The sequence below is a fragment of the Syngnathus floridae genome, chromosome 13, assembly GCF_059516105.1.
Source record: "Syngnathus floridae isolate MCC-2025c chromosome 13, RoL_Sflo_1.0, whole genome shotgun sequence".
Lineage (NCBI taxonomy): Eukaryota > Metazoa > Chordata > Actinopteri > Syngnathiformes > Syngnathidae > Syngnathus > Syngnathus floridae.
In genome coordinates this window covers 4,390,489-4,405,059 of record NC_142425.1, presented here as the reverse complement: position 1 = coordinate 4,405,059, position 14,571 = coordinate 4,390,489, and the positions used below count along the sequence as shown (strand labels likewise).

The window sequence follows — 14,571 nt, the reverse complement described above, 5'->3', positions numbered from 1 at the left end:
TTGCATCTGTATGTCTAATTTGGGAATCTCAGCTACATTGGACATATTTTGGATGGGTAAATGATTCACAAAATTAGCTCGAAAGTAAATCAAGTCTAAATAATAAATACATTTTATTTTTAAATGTGTTACAATTATTTTCCATTTCCAATTTCGCGACCACCTGCAATAGCACCACGGACCACGAGATGACCGCGGACCACCGTTTGACAATAGCTGAACTGAACAAACGTTACGTGAATTAAAATTTTCAAAGCGGGAAAACCTGGACAACATTTTAATTAGGGCAATTTAACTTTGTTTTGAAGTTGTGCTCGTGTGGGAAAATTGGCTTTCCTGCTTTACAGAACGGCTATAGCTTTTAAAGATATAAGTAAAATATACATATTTGCGCCAACATTTGTGCCATACAAACAATATGAATTTTACATTTTAAAGTTTGTCAAACTAAATGACTGTTTTAAAACTACAGATTCTGAAATGCACTTAAGCAAAATAAAAAGTAAAGATACATTTTTATGTCAATTATATACAATCGCCATTTTGTTGTTATTATGTTTAATTTTAGACTTTTATTTTAATTATTAAACCATCCATCCATCGAATTTCTGTACTGCTTGTCCCCACGGGGGTCGCGGGTGTGCTGGAGCCTATCCCAGCAGTCATCAGGCAGTAGGCAGGGGACACCCTGAACCGGTTGCCAGCCAATCACAGGGCGCACAGAGACGAACAACCATTCGCACTCACACCTACGGGCAATTTGGAGTGCTCTATCAGTCTACCATCCATGTTTTTTTGGGGGGGAAGTGGGAGAAAACCGGAGTGCCCAGAGAAAACCCACGCAGGCACGGGGAGAACATGCAAACTCCACACAGGGAGTTTTATTTTTATTAAGTTAGTTTTAATTAGGACAGTTAATTAACAGTTAGGAGGGTGTGGGTTCGATTCCACCTCCGGCCCTCCCTGTGTGGAGTTTGCATGTTCTCCCCGGGCCCGCGTGGGTTTTCTCCGGGCACTCCGGTTTCCTCCCACATCCCAAAAGCGTGCTTGGTAGGCCGATTTAGCACTCCAAATTGTGGTGTGAGTGCGAGTGCGAATGGTTGTTCGTCTCAGTGTGCCCTGCGATTGGCTGGCAACCAGTTCAGGGTGTCTCCCGCTTACTGCCCAATGACTGCTGGGATAGGCCCCAGCACGCCTGTGACCCCCGTGGGGACAAGTGGTACAGATAATGGATGGATGGATGGATGGATGGATGGATGGATGGATGGATGGATGGATGGATGGATGGATGGATGGATGGATGGATGGATAGTTTTAATTAGATTTTAGAGCAGTTGTCATAGTTTTTGTTTTGGGGCATTGAATTCTTGATTTTAATTTAGTTATTAGTTTTAATATGAGGTGTAGTTTTTTAAGATATGGAATGAAGGTACAAAACATGCAGAATTAACAAATTCACTCTTCAAACAGCAAAAAATAAACCTCCCCATTTCTATATTCAGGATGATGTCAATGAAGTGGCTTTTCAGTGTTATTGGAGTAAATTACTGACTACACCGCCGTATTTCTAACATTAGCTAGGTATATTTTTCCTATCAATGTGTTTTTCTCCACCAAATGCCGACTGGCTGCAGAGACGGCATCTTTATAGGACAGATTGACTGTGCAAATCCTGAGCTTAATCCTCTCTGTCTGTGTTTGTATGTGAGCTCTTAGATCAGCGCTTATTCCCATGTGACTTCCGGCCTAATCTCCGTTACGCCGCTTTACGTAACTCCATAAAGCACTACGGTGGTGACATCTGTGAGTTTGACTTGATAAAATCAACATGTGGACAATAATGACGAATGTTTGGACTCAAAGAGGGTCAAGAATGTTACAATTTCAGAGCGGGGAAATGTCGGACAAGGTCCTCATCTGGTCTGGCATTACCGTGCCCCATTGCGCCAAGCAAGCTTCATAAATGGGTGGAGGTGTTTGCCTTACATGGAGGAATTGGACTGTTAGTTTTTAATCTCCTAAGGTATTTGCTGATCTTGCACTGTGCTCGTGTCTCGTCTTCACTTGCTTAAAGCATGCAAGGATTTGTGGTGCCCTTGATGTCTGTCAGAGAAATGGATGACAAGGTATCAAATCATGCCTGGCTGCTTTCCCAAAGTTGTATCTCAAACGATACTCTTCACGTTTCATCTGCTTGTCAAGTGCTGTCACCAAACAGAAGTATTCCTTGTGTTGAAGCGAAATGAAACAGGATTCACGTGCTCGCTGGCAACCTGTCTCGTAAAAATATCAGTTGGCATAGACCCACGACGCTCACGATGACAAGCAGGATAGACATTGAGGGATGTCTCTACTTTCTCCTCCCCAGTCTTGGTCAGTGTTGGACAGAGTTAATCCCCCGGGTCTGTTTAACCAGGCCTTGGCTGATCCTCTTTGTAAATAGCCCAGCACTAAGTGGCTTTCAATCATTACCGCCAACTATCCTTATTAGTATTAATAGGCTTAGGAGAAGTTCTCCATCTCCATGCCGACTTCCTGTCTCTCCGTAATGGTCGCTTACTCCCGCTTTGGATTCCATTTTGTTCGTGTGTATATTAATGTCCGCTTGCATTAGAATTAACATCTATCTCTCTGTGGGGAACTGGGCCCCAAGGAACTGAGCTGAAATAGTGCTCCCGGCTCAGAGCAATTTAGAAAATGAATTCCGGATTTGATGGTGGGCCAAATGTCAATTGGTCTTTAGCTTCAGTGGAGGAAAAAAACTCATTCAATTTGGACTTTAAGCGATCTTAAAACGATTTCCGTTTTTGTTTTGGCAATAGACGTCTACTGTGTGGGCTGCAATAGTGACGTGATGTCTGGTGTTAGTCTCCCTCGTGTGGCTAGTAGGAGAAATTACAACTTGTACAAAGAATTTGAGGGGAAGCTTCACGCTAATTTGGTCATTCACAACCTGAAAATAAGACAGAACGGAGCTCACCGATTTATCAGAATTCCAAATTAAGATCAAGAAACAGCCCAACATGAGCTTTTTTTTTGTCTGAAGATTTTTGAGGAAAAAAAAATGAAAGCTGCTTTATTATGCTTGCATGCCAACTTGTAGTCGTCTCAACCTTCTTTTGGGTGTCCAGTTTTGCAAACGCGAGAAAGGCATTAATATTGCAGCAGCTTTCACTTCCTGTAAACTGGTGGCTGAAAACTTGACCTGTTGACACATTCGGAAAGTGCATTTCAGCAAGCAAACACCCAATAGTTTGACTTTTTTTCAAGATGCATTGCTATGTCATTGCTCTTTTCCATAGAAAAATTTAACATGACAATTTTTCATCAGTGATTGAATATTGTCAAATGACCTCTATGTAATAGCGAGAAGAGATGTGTTTGGATCAAGTTACCATGGCCACCATGAGTCTCAACACATGTGTCTGGGTCATGTATCATGTGCGTGTGTTTGCTGTTGCCATAGTAACACTCAGCCCAGGTGACCTGGGCTTGTGTTCAGACATGCCAGAAACAAGTTCATCTCAGCAGATGGACATCTCGGGCCACAGTTTAGCTGACGGTATGAGTGGTTTTCAGCTGCTGCGGGATTAACGGAGCATTTCAATTTGCCACTTGAGTCCGAGTTCGTGTGCTCTGATAACTAGTCAGCCACGTTCATGTTATCTGAAAAGCCTCTAGTTGACCCCTCAAAGTCTGCTCACACCTCAAGATAACAATAAAACTGATTTGACAAATGATTTCCTGTGAAATGTTTTGTGCCGTGCTTTGAGCGGGCCTCGGCAGCATCCAAGCCTGGTGGCAGTCAACCCGGCCGTCCGTCCGTCCGTCCATCCGTCAGCAATTCCAAGTCCTCTAATAGTTGTCTGTGTTAAAATGATGAGGCTTTCATCTGCGTGTCTGGCCTCTTCCGCTACACGACTTTAATGGCCGTAACGTCATGTAAGCCCCAGCAGCTGGCATCTTGTGTGCGCGCTGTGTGTGTGTGTGTCGGTCCTCGTAGATGAGCGGGGAGGTGTTACTACCTGCATGCTGGTGTGGCTCTAATCCTTGTTTGTTCTGCTCTAGCACCAGGAGAGAATGTTCACCTCCTCCCAACACACGCACACCTCATGCACACCTGCAGCCACGCATCAACACTCACACAGAGACGCTTAATATGCTTTGTATGTGCAGTATTTTATTTTTTTTATCATCTGCAGCTTGTGTGCAGTTAGTCTCAACACAATGTGTAAAAATGTGGCTGACTACCACTGTGGCCATCATCGTCTAGTTTAGAACAGGGATTGTCAACCAGTGGCTTTTGGCCCTCTAGTGGTCTGCAGCGGTATTGCAGGTAGTCCACAAAATTGCAAATGGAAAATAATATTTTTAAAAACAAAACTAATTTATTATTTACACTTGATTTATTTTCCAGCTAATTTTGAATCATTTACCAATCCAAATTATGTCAAATATAGCCGAGATCCTCAAAATAGATATACAGATGCAAATAAATAGCCTGTATAGGTCTATCCTCCTTTGGTGCAAAATAAAATAATATTCCTCCAAAGCAGTGGTCCCCGAGTTGCTTCTTGGTTATAATGGTGGTCCCTTGGACAAAAGAAGTTGAAAACTCCTGGTTTAGACTTTAAATTTGTTCAAATATAAATTAGTTTTTGTCCCCACTGTTGCGGTACTTTTGGAGGTGGTGGGGCTGGGTTCGTGGGGTGAAGATTACCTCTCAACTCGAGTCTGACTAATGTCTCGGAATTGAGCTTTAGATACCAGTCAGTCACTTGGTTAATCTACAAGTGAGGGCGGAAAAAAGACCACCAACGCGCTCTGACGAGTGGATCTGAAATTGTGAGTGCATGCGCAACAGACAGACGGACGGACGCGTTATCGTCTGACAGCTTTGATACGAGCTCAAGTGTAAAGATTTGCTTACTTCTTTGCACAATTTCTCTTATCTACACTCACTGGCGTTCGAACTGATAGGACCACGACTGCCACTTCGTGTGTGTATGTGTGTTTTTGTGTGTGTGTGTGTGTGTGTTGTCTCCCCCATTCTGAAATCCCTCAAGTTTTAACTAATAGAATCCATACTATAGGAAGCATTTATTTCCAGTTTGACTGGAGCTGACTTTGTCTCTCTGTTACGTCCAGAATCTAGTCAGTGCGTGTGTGTGCGCACGTGTGTGTGCGTAGAGACGGAAAGACCAGCATGTCTCGTCGTTGCCTCCATAACGCCCAGACCAAACATGTGTCTTGCCTTCATCTCTCTCGCGTACGTTTTCATCGCCACGGCAGCCCCCATATTTTGTTCTCTGAAGAGGCGGCATGCCCGGCACCCCCCCCCCTGCATACTTGGAAGACAAAGCAGGAAAGAAAAGGAAACGAACGGGGGCTTTTGAAAAGTGCCTTTCTCAAGGCGTGTGGGTGTGTGGTCTGTTTGTGGTGACTCAAATTAGATGAATGGCCTCTTATGTAATTTATATAAGGATTATTGGTATTTTTTAAATAACACCCTAAACCCCTCTTAATCCTAATCTCACCCCGCCTCAACCCTAACTCCAAAAGTATTTATCCAAGTGATTGTAGTATCGGTAGAAAAATGAACATTTTATCTTTTGAGATAACAAATATATTGTGACTTACTGCTGAACTCCAAATCCAAACAACGGTATTACGTTTAACTTTTTTTTTTTTTGCGGTGGGTTATAATGTATACATATCACCACTAGATGACAGTACACACCCAGCAATAAGTGCAAAGTGGTCCAGATTCAGAGCGACGGCTGCATCAGTGTCAAGTTTTGTCGGTCATGAATCCTAAACCAGAAACTGCATTTGGTACACATGTGAAGAGCCTTGATAAATAAAATATTTTAATTTCCCCACCCTAAACGTTTGATGTAATTTAATCGTTTCTTTCATTTGTTGAGGTTATGTCACTCGTCAACCTCCTGACGAGTAACCTTGCTTTTGTACACCTGGCCTAATGTACACACAAATACGATGGAAATGTCCATGTTTACTTGCAGCAGCTGCTGCCTCTTTGTGAGGATGTTAATCCCACCTCAAACTGGAAGTACACACACACACACACACACACACACACACACACACACACACACACGCACGCACGCACGCACGCACGCACGCACGCACGCACGCACGCACGCACGCACGCACGCACGCACGCACGCACACACACACACACACACACACACACACACACACACACACACACAAGGCTCCGCATTTGTATCAATGGCTTCGTCAATATTAGCTTGTTTGGAACATTTGTGTTTGATGTATTGAACATTAAAAGCCTTTGCATAGAAGTCACTGTTGACTCTGATGTCCGTAAGAACAAGACTAAGAACGAGCAAGTGGAGGGAAAGGGCCTTAACAGACATGTTGATGAATTCAAAGGTCGTTTGAGCTCATTCTCTGAAGCAGGCGGGGCGCGTTCGCAAGGTCTGTTACAGTTTTTCCCTGGTGGCTTGAGGATATTTTGTTGTGACTACTGGCTATTTATTGAACACCTAGAGATGCAATTGTTGCACTCACCAAACTTTTTGAAACAGATATGTGGTTATTATTTTATAAAGCAGATGTTTGCAAATGTCTTGTTTGGGTTCAACACAAAATAGACTGTTTTCATAAATTAATGAATAATTATTGCTGAGAAGCTGACATTAGCAGAGGATTTGGACAACACCATTGTTAAGAAAAGGCTGTAAACAATTACTCGATTATTGAAATGGTTGTTAATTTGATTATACATGACTTGTCGATTAATTTTGTCAACTCTAGTTGTCACTTGTCAGAGCCGAGAAAAGTCGAACTTGGAAGTGGCAATTTGAAATGAACAGGATAGAAATTTCTCTATCCATCTCCCTGCCCGCCCTTCTCCCTTTTCTGGTCTTGTTGTTTGCTCGGACTTGAGTATCAGTGGTGTTTTTTTGCCTTGCGTGATAATTACAATGTGTGTGTGTGTGTATGAGAGAGAGTGTGTGTGTGTGTGTGTGTGTGTGTGACTGAGTGAGTGTGAGCGTGAGCCCAACCAAGCACTCCAATGCATGAGTAGCTTGGATTCTTGCCAGCATGTCGGCGCTAGCAACAAGATTTGACTTGGCCCGCTGCGAGCGAGAGGGAGCTGGCATATGCTCAGCATTGGCATATGGATCTTTGTTGGTCCGTTTTGGACCATTTAGTCATTCTGTCAACTCCAACTGGAGCACTTAGTGAATTGCTGATCCTCCTGCTCGCGAATTGCGCGCAATTCTCACACATGCACACACGCAAGCCAAGATTTGAGTCTGCTGCTCGACCGTCTGTTCCTGTTCACATAGCCCGAATATAACCAAGACCCACTTCCAATTCATCCTTTTAAGCGTCATGCGCAATCCCTGGCTCAAGCTGATGTGGCCTTCAGTCCAAGCGCATCCTTGCCAAGTTGCCTCCTTCGGCCGCAATGAATGTGCTTTGACGGCCGGCCGGGTGGCACCGGCACCACATTTGCTTGCACTTCTGAATCCACCTCGTGAAATACCGTCGAGTCTCAAGAGGCTCTGGTGCATGCTTCCATTCAGAGTTTTATGGTTTTTTCCTCTTAAGATAAAAGATTTGGAAGGATGGATGATAAAATATGGAAATGGAATACAGCTCAAATCATCAAATAGTTCTGCCATTGAGAAACTAGTAAACTTAATAATATAATTGAAAGAGTCTGGTTGATTGACAGCTGCGGGGAAGAAAATTGAAAACGCTTGACTCAAAACATATTTTTAGTGGCCTGATTTGAACCCAACAGTGCATGTTTGTCACTTAGCAAGCTTTGGATTTTTGTTGTTTTGGTCACACGCGCACACACACGCACACGCCCGCGCACACGCCCGCGCACACGCCCGCGCACACGTCCGTGCACACACCCGCGCGCACGCACGTGCACACAGAGAAGCCTGATTAATGGAAGCTAATTAGCAATGGTAATGAGCAGGTGTCTGAGAATCAGCCAGCCAAAGGGGCTGAGGGGGGATCATGTGTTGCGCAAGTGTGCATGTGAGAGACAGCACGAGACAGACAACAGACAACAGACCGACAGACAGACAAGACCGACATTACACACACACATCATACACACATTATTTTTTTTTGCAAGGGTTGCAAAACCCTTCTTGTCAACCTTACACTTATTTTGTGTTTGCTAGTTTCTCACCTTTTTGGAGAGAAATTCACATAGACCTAGACGGAAAGGCCAGTGGTTGGGTCATATGGTTGCAGTGGAGAAAGAGCTTAACTTGCTTGGCACATACATATGCATACACACACTTACACACACGCACCCCCCCCACACAGACACGCACACGCACGCACGCACGCACGCACGCACGCACGCACGCACGCACGCACGCACGCACGCACGCACACACACACACACACACACACACGGAGGTTTATCACCCTCTCCTGTTCCCACACACTCGCCTTACACCATTACCTGTCTGCTAGAGCCAATCATCCAATCACAGCCCAAGGTTTTGGTCAGGTGACCTGATCAGGAAACACTAGTAAGGGGATGAGGTTACACACAGTTCTGGTCTGATAACAGCTCTCTGTCTATCCTCCTCTCTCTCTCTGTCGTTCTCTGCCCCTTTCCCTGCTCTGCAATTTACAGATTCTGTTTCACCTTTTCTTTCATGTTAAACTGCTGGATCCTGAAGTGTGTGTGTGTGCCTGTTTGTGTTTGATATTGGCAAGTAAATAACAAGCTTCCAAATAAACATCCGGATGTTGATATGAGGTAATTCACGAAATGTACAATTGATAATTAAATAGTGAAATACATAAGTTGGCGACTCGAGGCACAGGAGGGAGACGATGATAATGATGATGATGATGTTCATGTTTTCTAGTCTGACTCTGCTGCGTTGAGAGATTTGCCAGGCCAGTCAAGTGACGCTTCACCGCAGTGATCTGTCAACTGTGAATGACAAGGTCAGTCTTCAGTCTCCAAAAGTGTAATGCGACTCCTGTACGTGAGTGTAGCCCCGACCCCGTGACCTCCGACCCCACCTGCCAGGTTATTCTCATACCACCCTGACCTGCCATGAAACCAGAGAGCATGAAACATGCCAGCATCAAACATCGCCAGAAAGGAAACTGGACCTAAAATCAAAGTGACAAATTCATTATAATTTCATCAGCCAGCACATTTTACATTATGATATATATTTCTTTTTTAAAGCGCTTTTATAGTAGCTTCTGCCATAGCAAAGCGGTTTACGAAAACATAATAATACAGCAGAAAATATCACATAAACTATTAGCAATAATATAAAAGTAACAATTTTGAGAAAAAAAAATTCTCCTCAGATTGCTGGCCACCTCTGTAAAAATGGCTACATTCTTAGCTAAAGGGGATGTCAAGTCCAAAATCTTCATAATAATATGGTCCATGCCAGAGACCCACTAGTTTAAACACGGCATTTAGATTAATATGGCATGGGTGGAATATGAATTAAGCCGCAAAATCTACTCGTTTGTATCCATTTCAGGCGCCAGCCATTATGAATGCTAAAGTATACTCTGCTAGAGATGCTAACACCCATGCTAACACTCACATAAACATCTAATTTTCTCCAGATAACGAAGGAATATGAAACATGCTTAAGTACAGTATCTGAATCATGACTTACTGCTACTCTGTATTACAATCAGATGCATTTTAGAAAGAGCCAAAAGTGCCTTTGCTGGATGTTTTTGTGACACTCGGTCTCTGCCCCAACAGTTTCCACCACACGGTGGACAGATGACAAGATTTTTGCGCCTCTGTGTTGCACACATTACAATCTTCAGATTGACCAATGCAGACAAACATTTACCCATGAAGCCAGATCGGTGTCGACTCGACGCACATTCCAGCTATTCAGAAAGGTCATGTTTCTTTTTTTTTTTTCTGGTTCTCACATGGAACACCATGCCAACACATTCCGTGCTATGGCTTCATTTGCAAAGAAACTAAAACACGCCAGACAAACCAAGGCCACCTACCTCCATTTATTATTATCATCATTGTTATGTATTTATTTATTTATTTGTATAAAAGCTGCCGAAGGCCGCTGAATGTAACTCACCTTGGAAAGCAGGAAATGCGGGATCTACTTTTTGTAAACACGGCTTACTCAAGGTTAACGTTTACTAAAAGTGTCGTTTATCTGTTTTGGTTTTTCCATCGCAAATTCTTTGGTGAGATTCTACTTTTGTACTTCAATCGATAATACGACACACAAAAAGGCCGTCGACCACGGCAACGCTCCAAATGGGGCTTGACATGAAACCAAAATGGTGGCCATGAAGCCCAAAAGCGGAGGCAGGAGGCAATTGCGACATATTTTTCTCCCATACACTCTTTTTAAAAAAGACTCATGCCTTTGATTGTTATTCTCATGAGGTAGATCTTTTGTCGTTTGGGAGAAAGCGTTCAATACACGTACCCCTTGGGGGTTAATCAAAAATTTGACCTCACTGATAAACCTGCGTGTAAAGTTGTGCTGTCATCTGTGTTTGCAAGGATCTTTATATGCTGCCTCGTTTTGACTTGAACTTCTTTGTTGAAGAGATACTGCCAATTGTCTTTGGCCGCAGCGGCGTCGAGATAAGCCGCCGGCCGGCTCGACTCCACGTACGTTCATATTATCTTTAGGTGAGACATTGTCCTCTGTTTGTTCAAGAAGTGGGGCGCAATAATCCCGCTGTTCCAGATAACGCCTGGCCATCGTTTTTTTTAAATACTGGCAGACAGAAGTTATTGAAATGTTCAAGAACGACATTTGAATGTTTTCCAAAGCTGATTTCAGAGGATACACCAAGTCGCTCGACTTGAGTGCATACGTAAACAGGAAGCAAGAAAATAGCTGGTTGCGTTCTACAAGTTTTAATGCCATGTCAAGACATAAGTAGATAACGTGTGTTTATGTTTAATTTGACACTGGGGTGGAGTGTTGAATCCTGTCCAACAGTGATAAGAGTTTTGGTGGCAGGGTAACATGAACCCTAAGTGACATACATAAGCGAAGGAGGGGCAGGGGTGTGCGAGGACATGCTTTAAGACGCATCCACTCCGTATGTGTGACACTAAATCCCATTCATGGCAACAAACACACTGGCAGGAGTGTGATGGAGGTGTGGAGAGGAGCTTTATTACACGCCAACCAGAAAGACGCGCGGCATGGAGATGCAAAGTCTACCGTGACATGTTGCACCGCCAAACGGGAGGAAGGGCCAATCCGCTCGACACGTTGCCGCTCGGCCCGAATCGAATATAATCTTCAAATAGCTCAAAACTGTTCCATTAAGTGTGCTACCACCGTTCCCCCCCCAAATCAAATCAGGCTTCCATGTGTGGCGTTTGCATGTTCTCCTTAGACAAAATTAGGTATGCACATGAGTACATACATGACATGCCTATCCATTTTTATATTTATTTATATTTTATATTTTTTATTTATTTATTTATTTATTTATGTATGCATGTATGTATGTATGTATGTATGTATGTATGTATGTATGTATGTATGTATGTATGTATGTATGTATGTATGTATGTATGTATGTATGTATGTACGTACATACGTACGTATGTATGTATGTATGTATGTATGTATATATGTATGTATATATGTATGTATATATGTATGCATGCATGCATGCATGCATCCATCCATCCACACACCCATCATTTATTTATATATTTATTTATTTATATATTTATTACCTTTGAGAACATTTTAGTTGAATTCATGTTTGCATGACCTTTAGGCCTTTGGCCTTGGTCCTCGGATGACGTGAGATCTCACCAAAGTTCGAACATTTCCAAACTTTTCCATTGTCTGCTTCAATTATATGAAACTGAAGATGATCCTAAAAGGAAAACGACGAAAGAACAGAGAAGTTGTAGGGGTCGTGTAATCAGAGATAAAAAGGGGAGGGGTGGTCATTCTCCATATGTTGGTGTAATCGCCCTCTTCCACCCATCCTGCTTTATACCAATGCACCTGTTACCTGCTTGAGGAGAAAACTTTTTTTAGCGAATGATAGAGTAGCATTTGGGAAATGGATCTGTCGGTTGGAGAAAATTCATTTCCTCTTTCGCGATTGTTCCTTTCTGTCAGGGCAAACTCATTCTTTGATGTTAATTTGACAAGTTGGACGATACCAAAATCGACCCTTATCTTAATGAAACAGAAGAAACGGAATCTACGTTTGTGCCGTGTTAGTGCCTCTCCTTGTATCGATAGCACACAGTCCGAAAGAAGAATAGAGAGAGTTAAATGTGGTGACGCTGTCTTTTAATTGCAGCTGTAATTGAGTTGATTTGTCCACATCTACATGAGCTGTGAGGATTCTCTGCAGATTGAAAGGCATGCCAAGCGTAATTGAGCTCTTATGAGACGGGAATCCTCCCACACAATCAATGCATACGTACGTTTTCTTTAAAGGCCAAAATACATTTTGTGTGGAGGTCATCTTCTTTCATTGCCTGCAGTAAGTCGGATTAGTTTCCGGTCAGGGTTGGACTCTGCCAAGGTTGTCCTTTGTCACCGATTCTGTTCAACAGAATTTTGTTGAGGGCGGTCCGCTTTGCTGGCCCCAGTTTTGCGTCTCTGCTTTTTTCATATGATCTGCTACTGTTGGCTCCCTCAAGTCGCCATGTCCAACACTCACTGAAGCGGTTCGCAGCAGTGTGAAGCGGCTTGGAGGAAAATCAGCACCTCCAAATCTGAGACCACAGTCCTCAGATGGAAAAGGATTGATGTTCCAAGATCCCAGATACAAGCAGCCAAAATGAATTGCGGGCTCGGAGTAGAGCCAGAGGAAGTGGCTCGGGCATCTGATTTGGATGCAACAGTGGAGATGGTTGCTTTCTGAATGATCTTGTTTTTGACATTGTTTTGTTGTTACCACCGTATCAGACTAAATGTGGACTGAAATCCCAAAGCTTTCCCACTAATTTGTGGGATAGTCTTCATTGAGTGTAGGTAACTCAACTGAGCAGTGTGTCTGGTCTCTCTTTACCTGCTGTGATCTATGTCTCTCTGTCCCCAGGGCTACACAATCATCAGTCAGCGGATCCACCCATCCGTCCCTCCATCATGCCCGCGGGCCTCTCGGCCACTCCTAATCCCAGAGTGCTGCACCCTCCCAGGTCCGAAACCCGGCCGCGCAACCACCCCACCCCACCTCCCCTCCCCGGAGCCTCCAGAGAATCGCTGGCTTTTACTCGTCTTACAGGGCGTCAATTGAGGCTGTAATCAAACCCTGGTGAGAGAGCCCGGTCCGAGACAGATAGACAGACAGACAGACAGACAGACAGACAGGCAAAGCGACCGACCGGCAGACAGACAGATGAACAGGCAGTGAGGTGGATACAGGTGGAGCAGCTTATCACATTCAGGCCACGGGGACAAGTTGAGATGAATGAATCGAAGTTGCAAGTGTGTCCGATACCCGAGCAGGCCTCGGGGTTGGTACATGAGCAGATGTGGTGCCCTTCTCTGGTGTGCCACCAGAAAACATGAAATCTGCTAGGAAAGAAGATCATCAAGAGGAGCTTCGTCCACTCAACAGCTGTCGTTTCAGAGCGTAAACACACAAATTCGGGTTTAGCTGCGTGGTGGGGACAGTGGGGGTTGTTGGCGCCGTCTTGTGGACAACGGTTGTAACGGATGTAGTCAATGGAGAACTCAATCCTTTTCAAAGGGTTTTGGGTTAACCAGTAAACATTTGAATGAAGTATGTGACGCATGAGACACTGTGTCTCCACCATTTTTTGGCATTGCGTGGTGGTGCTTGATGTAATGATGTGGAAATAACATTAAATAATAGTATTATAAAGCTAAAGTTAAAGTGTGGCTAAGAATGTGGCTAAGAATGCTTTCAACTGCTCATTTGTATTTTCTTAGTGACGATCTTATTTTATATTTAGTTTGCATTGCTAAATTGTGAGCTCGACGCTGGTGAATAGCAACGGTACAGTCCCAATGGTCCTCGAAGCTGGAGTGGATATAAAAAGTCTGCACACCCCTGTTCAAATGCCAGGATTGTGCAATATATAAAAAATGAGACCAAGATTACTCATTTCCAAACTGTCGGAAAACATTTAACATGGGGAGAAATAAACTTTGAAGCTCTCCAACCTTGAGGCATGAAAGAAATGAGAGAGGGGAAGAAACAGCAAGAAATGAAGGAAGGGGTCGGTGGATTGGGGGGCGGGGGGCGGGGGGGGGGGGGGGGGGGGGAGGATGACACAGACTTGTAACCGAATGTTTCCGTCCGACTATCAAGTGAATTTTATGGAAACTTTTGAAAAAGTCCCCGAAAGTAAATGATTGGATATGCTCCCATCACTGTGGGTTGAATAAACCGGTTTGATAAATGATCAAAAAAAAAGAGAGAAGAGTGGACATTTATTTATCAATTTGGAGCTACAACCTGCGTGTCTGTCCATCTTTCTTCACGGCGGGTCGAGCTGAAATCTTGAGGCTGTGGCCGCGGTATCGGCTTTCCCGACATGAGAGG

At 43.7% G+C, this 14,571-nt stretch overlaps 1 long non-coding RNA gene across 1 annotated transcript; it reads left to right on the top strand.

Moving 5' to 3' along the window:
- The first annotated feature begins 8,533 nt into the window (after positions 1–8,533).
- LOC148388201 (uncharacterized) lies at positions 8,534–14,245 on the top strand. Its single transcript, XR_015862145.1, has 3 exons — positions 8,534–8,794; positions 8,907–8,988; positions 13,099–14,245. It is a non-coding gene; the product is annotated as an uncharacterized LOC148388201 (long non-coding RNA).
- The last annotated feature ends 326 nt before the right edge of the window (positions 14,246–14,571 follow it).